Below are 14640 nucleotides of genomic sequence, written 5' to 3'. Positions count from 1 at the left end.
AAGAAAGTCAAAATCTTTATATTCCATGGCATTGTCGGAGCGAAAAAGCTTAATAGTTTTAGAAAATTGTGTTAACCATGGCAGCAAAATTGTAATAAAGTTGTTTGAGCTCAGAGCGATTTTTCATAAGGAACAACCATGTAAAACGGGAAAAATCATCGATAAAAACAACAAAATAGCGGGCTCCGCCCATAGTGGGAGTAGGAGAGGGTCCCCAAATATCAGAATGGATGAGATCAAATGGTGCAAGAGAAACAGAGTCACTTTTATTAAACGACAAAGCAGGTTGTTTAGCAAGTTAACAGGACACACAATCTAAAGCATCAGAACTTACAGGACCTAAATGACCACTAGAAATTAAAGGCTCCGTTTGGTGGAGTTTTTAAAATCTAGTTCCACACTCACTTGTGAGTATGGTGTTTGTTTAGGGTTTTCAAATCATAATTCTACACTCATTTCTCAAAACTCAATTCAAAACATAATCATTACTTTTCAAAACTCATAACCAAACACATAATTCAAAACTCTTTTCAAAACTCCATTCAAATCAATATTTTAAAAATATTTTAATTTTGTTAAGATTTTAAATATTTTAATATTTAAATATGTTACGAATTTTTTAATTTTTTTTTAATTTTTTGAATATTTTTAAATATTTTAATTTTTAAATATTACGATTTTAATTTTTTAAATTTTAAAATATTTTATAAAAATAAATTCAAACTCTATTTTATAAAAATATTTTTGAATATTTTAATTTTTTTGTTATGTATTTGGTTACGATTTGAGTGTAAAGTTGTGAAAGTAGTATGGAGTTTCGAGTTATGTGTTTGGTTATGAGTTTTAAAAATAATTTTTAAATTGAGTTTTGTTTTATGTGTTTGGTTACGATTTGAGTGTAGAGTTGTTTTTAAATTTAAAATATTAAAATTTTAAATTATTTTAATTTTTTGAATATTTAAATTATTTAAATTTTTACGATTTAAAATTTTTGAATATTTATTTTAACTTTTTACTTATTAAATTTTTTAGATTATTTAAATTATTTAAATATTTATGATTTAAATTTTTTGAATATTTATTTTGAAAAAAAATTATTTCCTTTGTAGTATTTTCAATTAAAAAATTGATTAATGTTATTTTTTGTTAATAATAAATTTTTTTAATTGAATTTTAAAAAGAGTTTGGTTATGAGTGTTGATCAAAATTTTCAATAATATGAAAGTAATGTGTTTTGTTATGAGTTATAGCAATTTGAATTAAGTTTTGAAAACTCTTTTCAAAACTCATAACCAAACAAATTTTCTTACTTCACATGTCAAATCAAACTTTCAAAACTCAATTCTACACTCAATTCAAAACTTAATTCCACACTCAATTTAACACTTTATTCAAAAACTATAACCAAACAAATTTTCTACACTCAAATCATAATTCTAAAACACACAAACTCAAAATACAACTCATATTCTCAAATCATAATTACAAAGCTCTACCAAACGGAGCCAAAGTGTTTAAACGACCAGCAGAAAGATGGCCTAAACGACAGTGCCAAAGCTGAAAAGGAGATAAACGAGGAGCAGTGGTAGCAGTGGTAGGAGCTGTGATCTGAGAGGAATCCGGAACATGAAGATGGATAAGTTCGTAGAGACGTCCATGTTTACAGCCTATCCCAAGAGTTTGCCCCGTCCGAGGGTCCTGCACCAAACAACCAGTATGGAAAAAGGTAACAGTTAGACCATGCTCACATAATTGACTAATGGAGATAAGATTTAAAGTGAGAGCAGGCATAAGATATACATGGGATAAAGATAAGTGAGAGGTGGAAACAGAACCAACATGACTTACAAACAGAAGAGACCCATCAGCAGTATGGATAGAAGGAACATGAGGAGTAAAAGAGAGAGGAGTAAAAATAGTAGAGTCAAAGGTCATGTGATTACAACAAGCGGAGTCAAAGTACCAGGAAGTGTTACCTGCGGTGACAGACAAAGCAGTAGAGGGAGGGGTACCGGATTTCTGCCAAAAATATTGAAACATGGCTTCGACATCTGTTTGAGAGAAGACTGGAGTGGAAGGATCTATAGGGACAGGGGAAGGTAAATCCTCTAAGGCAGCAGCAGCAGTGCGTTGAGCAGGGATTGGTTTAAACGGAGTCCCAGAACGATGTGAGGTGCTGCGGGACAAATGCCCGGGGGAAGGACCATTGCGAGAAGCACGGGCGGGATTGCGGAAGCAATCTTGCTGGAGATGACCAGGACCAGTCTTGTTGCAAAACCGACAGAGGCGAACAAGACAATTAACCAGAAGATGAGTCGACGGAAGACTGCGATTTTGACAATAGTTGCAGAAAGTTGACTTCTGTGGTGAAGGTGGGGAAGGAGAACTCCGAGTCTGGGGAGTAGCAAGAACAGAGTCCACAGGGTGCGGATGGAGAGTACCAAACCGGGTTTCCTCTGATAGGAGTTCAGAAATTGCTTGCTCAAGAGTGGGTAAAGGAGTGCGATGAAGGAGAGATGCGCGTACTGGCTCAAAACGGGAAGTAAGAGCCATGAGAAACTGAACCAAGCGATGTTGGTCACGGTAAGTAGTAAACAAGGCAGCATCCTTAGTACAATCCCATGGAGGTTCAGAAAGAGCGAGCTGATCCCAAACATAATACATTTGGGAGAGGAAATCATTAATGGTCTGAGTTGTTTCTTGACGCATACGGTGAAGATGACTCAAAAGCTGATATTGGTGAGTAAGGCTAGTAGTCTGATAGCGTTCCTGTAAAAAATCCCAGATGGCCTTCGCTGGAGAGGAAGCAAAGTCAAGTTGGAACCGACCAAACTGAAGGCTGATAGATGCAATAGAAGTATTGCGAAACCAGGTAATAATCTGATAGTTTTTACTATCCCAATCCTCCAGACGGTCGACATATTTGGCAGCGGAGTCCGTGGTGGCAGCGGATTCCGTGGTTGCGGGGAGGGGTTTGCACACATCCCCAGTGATGATGCGCCAAAGTTTCTTTCCTTTGAGGAATCCAAACATAGCTTGTGCCCATAAGACATAGTTAGTCCCATCAAGAACAACGGAAATAGGGTGGTGAGAAGAGTTGAGGCGATCCATGAGGGAAAAATCGTACTTTCGAGGTAGAATTTAAAAAATCCGAGGGTACCAGTGAATTCAGAGGGTCGAAATCAGTGGAAAATGAGTGAACTAACCAAAAAATAGGACCAGAAAAGTACTAAATTGGCTTGTCAAAGTGAGTGGAGTGGTCTGGTCAACAAATCTGGTCAAACAAGATGATGTCACGGGCGATAGTCATGATGTCACAGGCGCGGCGCACGTTAGCAGAGAAGTGTGCGGCGCACAATAGCAAAGGATAGCAGCCGGCGCACGAAAGCAGCTAGGGCTGACGTCGGCTGACGTCAGAAACACGCGGCTCACGTTAGCAGAGGAGGCCGCGGCGCACAGTAGCACGGGATAGTGTAAGAGGCGCATAAGAGGCGCGTAGAGCGCGTCTGAGAACGAAGCAGCGCGTGGCCTTAAGTTCTGGCGGCACGTGGAGGCGCGTGGAACGTCGGTTGGTAATGAATTTGGTGGCGTTGGATTCGTCGTGAGGAGACGAAGGTACTGGTGTGGTCCAATATGGAAGGCAGATAAGGTTGAGATATTCAACAAGCTGTCAAAATGTGATGCAGACGAGAGACACAGCAATCTGCGAAGAAAAAAAATGTAGTGCAGCGGAAGAAGAGACTAGGCAAAACACCTGTGCTCTGATACCATGTGAGATATGTAAGATATCTGAATGAATGTTGTAATTTCTATATCTGTTGGGGGTGGTGATTGGAGGGGTCTCAATCACTTCCCTTACCCAAATTTGGTGGCGTTGAATGTTGTAAAGATACCCAAACTCAAAAACCCTAATTCACAAAAAAAAAAATAATAATAATAATAATAAATAAAAAAACATACAAACAAACAAACAATGGTTATAAATCCTGATTTATTAAATTCGTTAACAGGGAACAGTGCAATGGCAATTTCACAAAAAATGAACACAAAATATATTGTATGGAAGCAAAAGAATATATAGATATATTTACTCACAATGGTAGAGTCTGTCTGTCTGACGGCAATGCAGCAGAGTCCGATTCTTCTGAAAATTGTAAGGAAATATTTAGAGAAAGAATAGCACTTGTTCTATCAAGCATTTACTTACATATCAGCCTCAATAATCACACACTCATACACAGGATTGGATTGGAAGTTGGAACCTCCAATCCCACGTTGTTCTGCTGCTATGCTGATGGTGGAGAAGAGTAACCGCCTCTAGCTCTAGGCCATGTTTGTTGGTTTGCTGCGTGGGGATATGGTTGTGCCCGCACCAAGCCTGCTGCGGGACTCCGCCGATACTTTTTTAGGGCGCAGGGCCTGGGTCGGAAATTTTTTTGATAATGTGGACCGAATCATCATATATCTATATCCATATCTATATCTATAGTGTAAGAAGCCGGTGCATGACTCGTGTTATTATTACAACATATTTAAATTTTATATTTTAATAATTTTTTAAAATTAAAATATTATTTTATAAAATTGAATAAAATAAATTATTAGATAATAATAGAATTCTATGGTATAGTATGTATCATTTTTTGATTTGTTATATGATCAATGCTGTAAACTTTAATTTTATTATCGTATTATTTTGAGTAAATTTATGAGTTTTTAACATTTCTTCTGAATTTATGAGAAAAATATTATGGTATGTAACTTTTTTTTCAACAGATAAATATAAAACAAATACTTAGATAATTCTCTTATTTAAAAAAAAAAAAAAAACTATTAAGATAGTTCACTAAACTAATAAAAAAGCAAAAGAAAAAAATATATATATACAAATAACTAATTTTATTAATACATAAATCATACTCGCATAACGAATGACCAATTTTATTAATAAGTAAATTGTTAAGGCGGTGTTTGGCAAGTTGGATTTAGGAGATTTTTTTGACTAAAATTCACAAAAAAATAAAATAAATTAAAATAATTAATAAGATAAAATATCATATCAAATCTATAAAGTATTTCATTTTTTTTCCTCACAAACAAATGTGAAAGAATAAAACAAAATCTCAACTTCCTTCGGACCCTATAGTCCTCGTGGCTGCATTCATGCCTCTCCCTCCATCACTATAATTGCGGGTCTCCTCTACGTTTGGAGCCCAGCCAACCAATGTGAAAGAATAAAACAAAAAACAAAAAACAAATAAACTACAATTAGTCTACTGTCCACAGCACCACCTACACAAAACATAAGTACAGTAATTTAAGTCAAATTATGTCTTTTATGATGATCCTACCATGTGATATGTATTGTTAGAATTATCTTATGTGATTAATTTTGTATCCATAGTTTTGTTAAAAAACAAAGTTAAAATGTGATGTAAAATATGCATCAAAAAAGATCTTGGAATAATTATATTGACAGAAGATAATAACACCAAATTTTGGTGCTTGATCATCCTATTGCTCATTGGGTTTACTCTTATGTTCTCTCTTTTGCTTCTACCATTTTTGTTTTCCTTCCAATTGCATTCTTCCATCAGCTGCCCATTTCTCTTATGCATCATTTTTTCCCTATGAACATGCATGCTGCGCTTTATTTTCCAATTCTTCATCTCTGAGTATCCCACACCCACCTTGTGATACTAGCCTTTTCAATTTGGCTAGTGAAATGACTCTTGCTAGGATGAACTTCAATGATCGAGTGATTTTATGACAAGGAGACAGAGAGATATAGAAATTAAAAATCCCATGTCATCGCACCCAACTTGACTCTAGTTTTCTTTTTTTTTTTTCAATTTGACAATGAATTGGCACATGGAAGGAAGATTTTTAATGATTCAATTATTGTGAATATTTTGAAATATGAGAACAAAAAAATTTGAGAATAGAAGATCCATATTGTATCGCACCATCTCCGATCCTAGATTTTTCAATTTGACAGTGAAATGACTTTTCCAAGGCAGAATGCCGCCTTACCCATCTGAATTTAATTGAAGTGCAACAACATTGCCAGTCTCTTCCCCCATTGCACATGTCCAGGTAAAGAGGCACCCACCAATATTTGTTTCCCTCTCTGTTGTACTGTATCCTTTTACATTGAATAGAAGTTTCAATACATTATGTCGTCCTACTCCTGTAATTATCTCTCTGGTATATCATTTGGCTTTAGAATTTTTTATTTATTTTTAAACCAAAAAAAAAAATCCCATTACTGTGCAAGCATTAGGGTACAAGTTGTAAATTTGAAAACATAGTCACAGAGATAACAAACCTCACTCCTCAGGTAGTCTAATTTCAGTACAAATCAAGCATACACAAGTGTCCAAAAAGGACCGAAGAAGAAGAAGAAGAATGAGAAAAACATAAGTGATAAAACAAGAGCTTTTACAAAGTCAAATGCAAACGAGTAATGACTAGAGGCATCTCAATGCAGAAAATCAACCCCCTGACTGGAACATATACCCACATTGCTGGCTAATGGTTCAGTATTTAATTAGCTAGTTTGGATATTAAAGGGCTCCCAGAAAGGAACTTTTTTACTGAAAAATCTTCCCACCACCCTTGAATCCAATATTTGAATGGCTTCCTCAGATTTGATGCACCTCGGAGTCTTGTATTGATTCACAGAGGACCTTTTGAAACACAAAAATCCATCAATGAATCAAATGTCCCATGCTTCACCACCCTAATCTCCAATGCCCCTATTGAATTATCCTTTTTTCTGCACCTCCTATATACATAGTCCAATGATTCCTCCACCGTTGAGCAGCATTGCTCCATTATCGCTCGATCAAGATCATCTTCAAGTTCTTGGAGATCATCACTGTTTGTTCTCGTTTTAATGAGCTCCCAAAATAGTACATAATGACCAGGCACTCAAGATGTGTCAGATAGCTTGTGTACTCTGTGAGAAGGTAGCCCAGTGGTTCGATGATAAGCTATGCTTGTGCCACTGCATTTAAGAGGTCTTCTTCATTGGATTTGTCTGTATCGATGCTCAAAACCACATTTCGCCATTGCACAAACCGGAATTGAGGGGCATTGTTGTGGAAACCAGTCACCATTAGAATGTCTCCAACTCTATATCTATATAGGCCTGCTCATGATCAACAGATGATGAATAGTTACAAGTTAGAACTGCATTGCAGAACCCTCTACCACGATCAATGAGACCCCCCCCCCACACACACACACACACACAAAAAAAAAAGAAAAAAAGAAAGGAACAAATAAATATGAATTGTAAATCACATGCTCACATAAGAACATATTAACATAAGTCTAAGATGTTACATTTTCACTATGATTGTTACAAGCAAGTATAGATATGACCAACTCCTTCAACAACATATACATATAATTAAGGTTACAAGTTCACAAGTACTAACATATCAAAATTCAAGGTGGACAGGACAAGCCCCCGAACTCCAACCTTCTTGCAACAGGGGCTCAGCCTTGATTGCAAAGTTGAATTCACATCCAAGTGGAGCATTCAATACAAATCAAAATCTAAACTAATTTTTGTGATTAATCGTGAAAAAAGATGACCGCGTGTGAGGTGTCCATTTGAGATGGAAAACTATATTCATATGCAAATCCCATACAAAAAGCACCACAAGAATGATGTAGTAATTTTATTTTTGTAAACAAAAGATACCTTCATAGGCGTTTTGTTTTGAAGTGAAAGGTTTACATTCTGTATGAAAATTTTGTATAAATATTTTGTCTGTTTATTAGTACTTTTTTGTAATTCAGCAATGTTACACATCACGAAAAAAAAGTTTCACAGAAATCATCTCGAAGCCACGGCCAGTCATTTTTGTGAGGTATACTTACTGTTCGTGATTTAGGAGAAAACTTACCCGTGAAAGTTGTAACAACTAGTTCATAATGGTGACCAAGCTTCACATCCACAAGACCAACAGCTCCACTTTCCACCCTCTTATCCTCCTCCTTTTCTATGAAATTTAGCTCAGCTGAAACAGCACCACTGCAAGAATAATATTGGAGCTCATGATCAGTGGGAAGAGTACTCACTCCTCGCTGATTTTTCTCCATTAAAGAGATAGGAAGGAACTCAAAGTAGGCCATAATTGAGAGGAGAGTGTAAGATACATCACAAGGCTTGCACAATGGTTCAAGATTGATCCCTAAATAACATTCCGAAGAAGCATACATTGTTGAAACCAATGGAATCCCCCCACCGCTGTAGAATTCCAGGGTTGGTATATACTGCGCCATCGACCCTGTAACTATTACTTTGATATACTTGGTTCTAGGCCAAATTTTCTTGATTATCCCTTCCCATGACTTCCCTCTACACTCCGCTTCAATTGAACAAGCTAACTCTGAATTGGGTTCGCCCAGGACTAACGACACTGCGTTTCTACAACCCGGGTCAGTGATCCAATTACTGACCCGACCTCTTCTTATGTTATGACACATTTCTCTCCAGTGATCCTCTAGGAATTTGATTGCTCTTAGGAATGCGGATGCAAAAATTGCACGGACTCTCAGAACCTCGTGTCACTGAACTAGACCGCACACTAATTGGCAGTACATGCTCTGCTTGTTGTTGGAGCACAATATGGTTTGGTTGGGGCTTGTGTAGATGTTGAATTTGTTGAAGGGCCGGTTTCTGAAGTTACTACTCTTGTAGTAGCTGGTTAGGACCGGCCTTGCATCAGACCAGCTGGAGTTGTTATTTCAGGTTTGATGAACAAAAGGTACATTCCTTTTTCTTTGTCCAATCCATCCACATACCTATAAGTTCATTCAGCTGTTTTAATTAGCAATCTTGCTTTTGCATGTAGCAGCCGTTCATTCATCTAAAAAGAAATTGTACTACAGTATCACCAAGGAATATAGAGGGGGGAAAATGGTACATATATTATATATATATATATATATATATATATATATATATATTTACAATTATAGAAGGTTATTCTCACTTGTTCATCATAGGTACAAGGATGTTATAAAAGAAAGTCTTTCTGTCCAACTCTTCAGTAGTTGAAGGCATCATTTTTGGCCGCCCTGCTGAAGTTCCTGAACTGCATGAAAACCGATAATCAATGAACTTCAACTTACAATATTAAAACTATCAAGGAAAAAATATATATAGCAGTGAAAAAAGCGGACAGTGATTCACCTTGCTTGTTTCTACTTTTCAAAAATTACTTTTTAGAAAATTCTACTTTCTTATTTTTCGTATTTTTTTGTTTTTATTGAATTTTTTAAATATTTTGAGCAATTTTTTTACTTTTTAGACACACCTAACATAAATACACTTAAAAAGTAAAAAAATTATAAAAAAGATCTTTTAAAAATTCACTAAATACCAAAAATACAAAAAAATACAAGAATTCAGTACATTTTTTGTATTTTTATGTATTTATTAATTTTTTAAAATATTTTTTCACAAATTTTTTACTTTTTAGATACATCTAAGTAAAGTGCATCTAAAAAAGTAAATAAAAATGTTTAAAATTTAAAAAATATTCACTAAAAACAAAAAAACACAAAAACCAAAAAAATCAATTTTCAAAAAACTTAATCCAGAAAACTCAAACCAAACACACTGATTAATTTTCTTCTTTGAAAGAGAGAAATTTCTTTATATTTTATAGGTACCTAGTGAGGAGCTCAGTGATGGGTTGGGCGGATATGATCTGTGAGGGCTCTCCATTGGCAATTCGCTCGATGTATGGCTTGATATCTTCGTAATTGACAATGGGAACTTTCTTCTTGAAATGTTCCTTATCAGATTGGCTATTGAGAAAGCCACCCAAATACTCGGTTTGTGTATTTGATCCAATACCTGTTGTTGTATTTGACTGGCATTTGTGGTCAGGTCCTCCAAGAGCTTCATACCAGCTTCATTGTCAGTTGGATCACAGCTTAGCAACATCCTTTGCTAAATTATACAATACTACAAGTTCAGGCAACTTTTGAACCCAATCTTTATCTAGTTATGAGTAACACAATGTAACCATGCAAGAACATTTAACATATAATCATAATAATTATACAAATATATACAACTCTTGAGAGGTTTCACAATAATCATCAAGGATGCTCTCATGGTGCCCTTAGCAATACAATCTGACAATCCATTAAATAATGAATAAAACAACTCTGTCTAACATACCCTGGCCTCAATAATTTCCTATCAAAATGAAGGCCACCAAAATTTCTAGTCAAACTTCCAGCATGACAAAATAGTAGAAAACAATAACACTGCCCATTGATATACTTGTCACTCAATCCAAGCCTAATGTGTTCCAACATAGATAGGTCCTTTCTACATATACCTTGGAGCTAGCAACATCAGATTCCCAACCACTCAAAAGAAAAATCCAAAAGAAAAAGATCACCGCATAGCCCAAAAATGAAAGAAAAGAAAATAAAAACCACCAAACCAATACTGCATCATAAACACAAGGCTTTTCGAACCATAGAAGGGACAATAGGGATCAAATTGCAGACATTAGAATGTTCTAAAAGCAATACTGACTAGAAATTAACCCTTCAAAGTGAACATTCCTAATTCAACACGTACAAATTATAACAAAATATAATTTCAGGAAAATTAAGAAAGAAATCATCTAAAATGAAATCCTTTAACTAATGTCTAATACAATTACGAAGATCCTTCTAGTTGATAGAAGCTAATAGCATGGCAGGAATATCAGAAAAGATATAATCACATCTTCAAAACTACATTCAGCACTTTGCAATTCTTATTACCACATTCTAGAAGCTTGTGTTCCAATGCAAACTCAGTTCCTTGTCTGTAGCAGCAACCAAATTCTTCACTTCAATTCTGATCTCCTAACCGTAATACAGCACAGTTCAATGCTGCTTCAAATTCAATGAGCAAACACTGTGTCATTCCGCCTAGGTGGTCGGTCAGGAATACTTCCCGGTTTGAATTTTGAAGCCTCGTGTCTAGCCAATTCAGGGGGCACGGGACTGTTACTCTGAATAAGCATTTGCTTGAGATCGTAGAAGACATCAGTATCATGTAAAGTCAAGAATGTTGTTGCAACACCTGTCTTTCCTGCACGACCTGTTCGTCCAATACGATGGGTGTACATTTCAATATTCCCAGGCATATCATAATTGATTACATGGGCCACATCCGGAATATCAATCCCACGTCCTGCTACATCCGTTGCGACCAATACATTGTATCTCTTGGCCCTGAAACCTTCAAGACTAATTTCTCTCTGCTCCTGAGACTTGCCACCATGTAAAGTTGTCACGCGATAACCAGACTTATCCAAAGATTTGGAAAGGTTATCAGCAGACTTCTTAGTGTTAATAAACACAATAGCTGTCTTATCTCCAAGTTCATCCAACAATTTCTGCAACCTATACAATTTCTCCGACTCCTTCATCATGATCACATGTTGGGTGATTAGGTCAGTTGTCTTTCCTGCAGTACCAATGGTGACAACCACTGGATTTCTGAGGTACTTTCTAGCAAGTCGCTCCACAGCCGGTGGCATTGTAGCACTGAACATGTAAGTTGTCCGGTAAATCTTTTTGTCGTCGAGCTCCTCATCTTCGTTCTCGGGTTTTAAATTGCTTGAAGGCATTGCATCCAAGACACCCACAACTTGCGGCTCAAAACCCATATCTATCATACGATCAGCCTCATCAAGGACAACATAATTGCACTGATTCAAAACAGCATAACGCCTCTCCAAGCAATCAATAAGACGGCCAGGCGTGGCGATGACTACCTCGCACCCTTGCCTAATCTTGAAACCTTGCTCTTCAATTGACTGGCCGCCAACAATAGAAACAACCTTGATGCCCAAATAATGAGCAAACTTGACAGTCTCGTCCTCAATCTGTTGTGCAAGTTCTCGAGTAGGGGCCATGACAACTGCATAAGGCCCCTCAGCGTCGTTGTCTTCGCTCATTGGAGGTAGCCTAGATATGTAAGTCAACATGGGAAGAACAAATGCAGCAGTCTTACCAGAACCAGTCTCCGCAATACCAATGACATCACGCTGCTGGAGACCGAGTGGAATGGCAGCCATCTGAATTGGGGAGGGGGTCTTGTAGCCTGCCCTCTCGACGGCCCTGAGCAGCTCCTGAGTCAACCTGCTCTCGACCCAGCTCCTCATAGGGCGAGGAATCTTGGATCCCTTATAGGAAATGTTGAAATCTTCACGGAAGATCCTCCAATCCCTCTCGGTCATCTCTTCGAGCTTCTTGTCGGACCAATGGCGATCGACCCTCATGTCAAAAGTGTCGTACAAATCAGCGGCCTCTTCCTTGAGTTTCTGGGCGGCGGCCTCTTCAGGTTTCTCCTCAATACCGTCCTTCTTGCGAATCTCGTCTCTGATTTCCTTCTCGTTCTTGGCAGCGAGCTTCTTCTGCTCGCGGCGATCCATGCCAGCGCGAAAGCCACGGCCGAAGAGGAGGCGAGCCTCGTGAGGGTTTTGGTAGAGGACATTCATGTCGCGGGAGGTGTCCTCGGTGTTTTCCCAGTCGAAGGAGAAGCGGAACTTCTCGCTGGGCTTGATGACGCGCTTCTTAGGTTTTTTGGATCCCAAGTACTGCTCTTTGATGGATTCAAGCTCTTTCTCTCGCTCTCGCTCCGCTAGCTTCTCCAATCGGGCACGCTCCCGAGCCTTTTGTTCCTCCTCGCGCTCCCGCTCGCGGTTCCGCCGCTCCGAATCTCGGTCTCGGTCGCGCTCATAATCGCGATCGCGGGAGGAGCGGTGGTGGTGGTGGTCGTGGCGGCGGGTGGTGTCATGGGATGGATCGGAGTGGGGTTTGGAATCGGAGGTGGAAGGCCGATGGTTATGGAGAAGGAGGGGTTCGGATTGGCGTTTGTGGTCAGCGATTTCTTCCTCGCGACGCTTCAGGGCTAACTGCTCTCTCTGGGCTTTGGTGAGGAATACCGGCTTCTTGATGTCGTCGCCAGTGGCTGTGCCGCCTCCGCCGACGTCACTCTGTGCTCGTTTCATGCGAGAGAGATTGGGGGTGTGTGTGTGTGTGTGTGTGGGTGAGGGTTCGGTAGATCGCTTTTGTTTTTTAGGAAGAATTCTTCAATCCAAAATACAACACGATATTCTCCCAATTTGAGGGTAACCACTGTAGTCTGTTGATTTTTATTTGGGAAATCATAATCTAGTGTAATTATTGGGAAATCACAATCTAGTGTAATTATTTATAAAATAAAATAAAAAGAAAAACAATTTAATGATTCTTGTAGGATGTTCGCGCAAAAATTTAGGGTTGGTTTGGGATGTCCTAAAAAAGTGCGCTTTTTGACTTATTAGTGGATTTGGGTTGGGTTTGATGTGATGTGTTAGAGAGGTGATGTGATTGAAATAAAATGATATGACTTAAATAAGATAGTAACTTTTTGACTTTTTGACTTATTTAGTACATGCCAAACTAGCCCTTAATTTTGAATTTTGTTTGATAAGAGGTTGAGGGGTTAAATTAAGGCCAAGTTTGGCATTCTTAAAAAAATTCAAAAAGTTAAAAAGTTACTATCCTATTTGAGTCAGATCATCTTATTTAAGTCACATCACCTCTCTATCACATCACTTCAAACCCAATCCATATCCAACTCATACTTCATAAAAAGTCAAAAAGTACACTTATTTAAGACACCCCAAACAACTCCTAACTTGTCCATAAGGATAATTTCAAGTTAAATGATCAAAATATCTTCTCTATGTATATCATATATATATATATATATATATATATATATATATATATTGCCAATACAATCAAAACTAGTCTCTTCATCTCTCTCTCTTGGCCTCTTCCTATGTTGTCTCCTCCGATGAACTTTTACTCCCTCAAGTTCATAGTCGCCTCTGATGCCGTCGGCATCTCTATATCCTTCCATTGTTATGATTATTTAATATGATATTTTTTAAAATGAATATTATAGATACATCATAATGAAGGAAGCCCATGGTAAGCAGGGTGTACAACCCATTACAATAGAAGGTTGAAAATCTTGATCCCTGAAATAAAATATAAATTTTTTATTAACCTCTTCCTTCTTTCCTTCCTTCCTTCCTTCCTTCATACTATCAAGAAAAAGAAGAAAAAAATAAAAAAAAGAGAATGATTCAAAACTGGTAACATAACCGTGAGGCATTTACGTCCCCCAGCCCAAACGAAATTAGATACTCTTTTTGAGTTGAGATCCTTTCCTTGGTCTCTCTCATTGCAACGGTAGAGATATATCCCAAGATAATCCAACGGTTCATATTTGGCTAATTCAAATAAAAAAATTAAAACAAATTGAAATAGCCAGATTTGAACTGCTGAATCATTTTGGAGTACATATTTACCATTGCAAGTAGGAAAGTAAAGAGAGAGAGAGTAAGGAGAGGATCTCAACTCACTCTTTTTATCTTCAAATCAAGCAACACTAAAACAAAATAATAATAATAATAATAATAATAATAAAATCCAAAAGAATTGGGAAAATCAAAAGAAAGGGAAAGAGTAAGGAATATTGAAAATGGGGAAATTGGCTCGTTGTAGGTATAGGTAAACAAGGATGGGGTGAGGGTGTGTGCAATTCAC

General features: G+C 37.4%; 2 pseudogenes across 2 annotated transcripts; both read right to left on the bottom strand.

The window, feature by feature from the left end:
- Window positions 1-6320: 6320 nt before the first annotated feature.
- Window positions 6321-13208, bottom strand: LOC114318892 (DEAD-box ATP-dependent RNA helicase 21 pseudogene; annotated as a pseudogene). 2 transcript variants are annotated; one of them, XR_014331970.1, is made up of 5 exons: window positions 10810-13208; window positions 9694-9976; window positions 9012-9113; window positions 7920-8820; window positions 6321-7153 (listed from the first exon to the last, which is right to left on the bottom strand). The product of XR_014331970.1 is annotated as a DEAD-box ATP-dependent RNA helicase 21 pseudogene, transcript variant X1 (transcript). The 2 variants fall into 2 exon arrangements; XR_014331971.1 differs by having other exon boundaries at window positions 9694-9936.
- Window positions 6679-8298, bottom strand: LOC114304295 (indole-3-acetic acid-amido synthetase GH3.17 pseudogene; annotated as a pseudogene).
- Window positions 13209-14640: the final 1432 nt, after the last annotated feature.

Source organism: Camellia sinensis, chromosome 6, assembly GCF_055761805.1.
Source record: "Camellia sinensis isolate YWXY chromosome 6, ASM5576180v1, whole genome shotgun sequence".
NCBI classification, from domain to species: Eukaryota; Viridiplantae; Streptophyta; class Magnoliopsida; order Ericales; family Theaceae; genus Camellia; species Camellia sinensis.
Note: the sequence above shows the minus strand (reverse complement) of the source record. Positions and strands in the feature narration are given on the sequence as shown.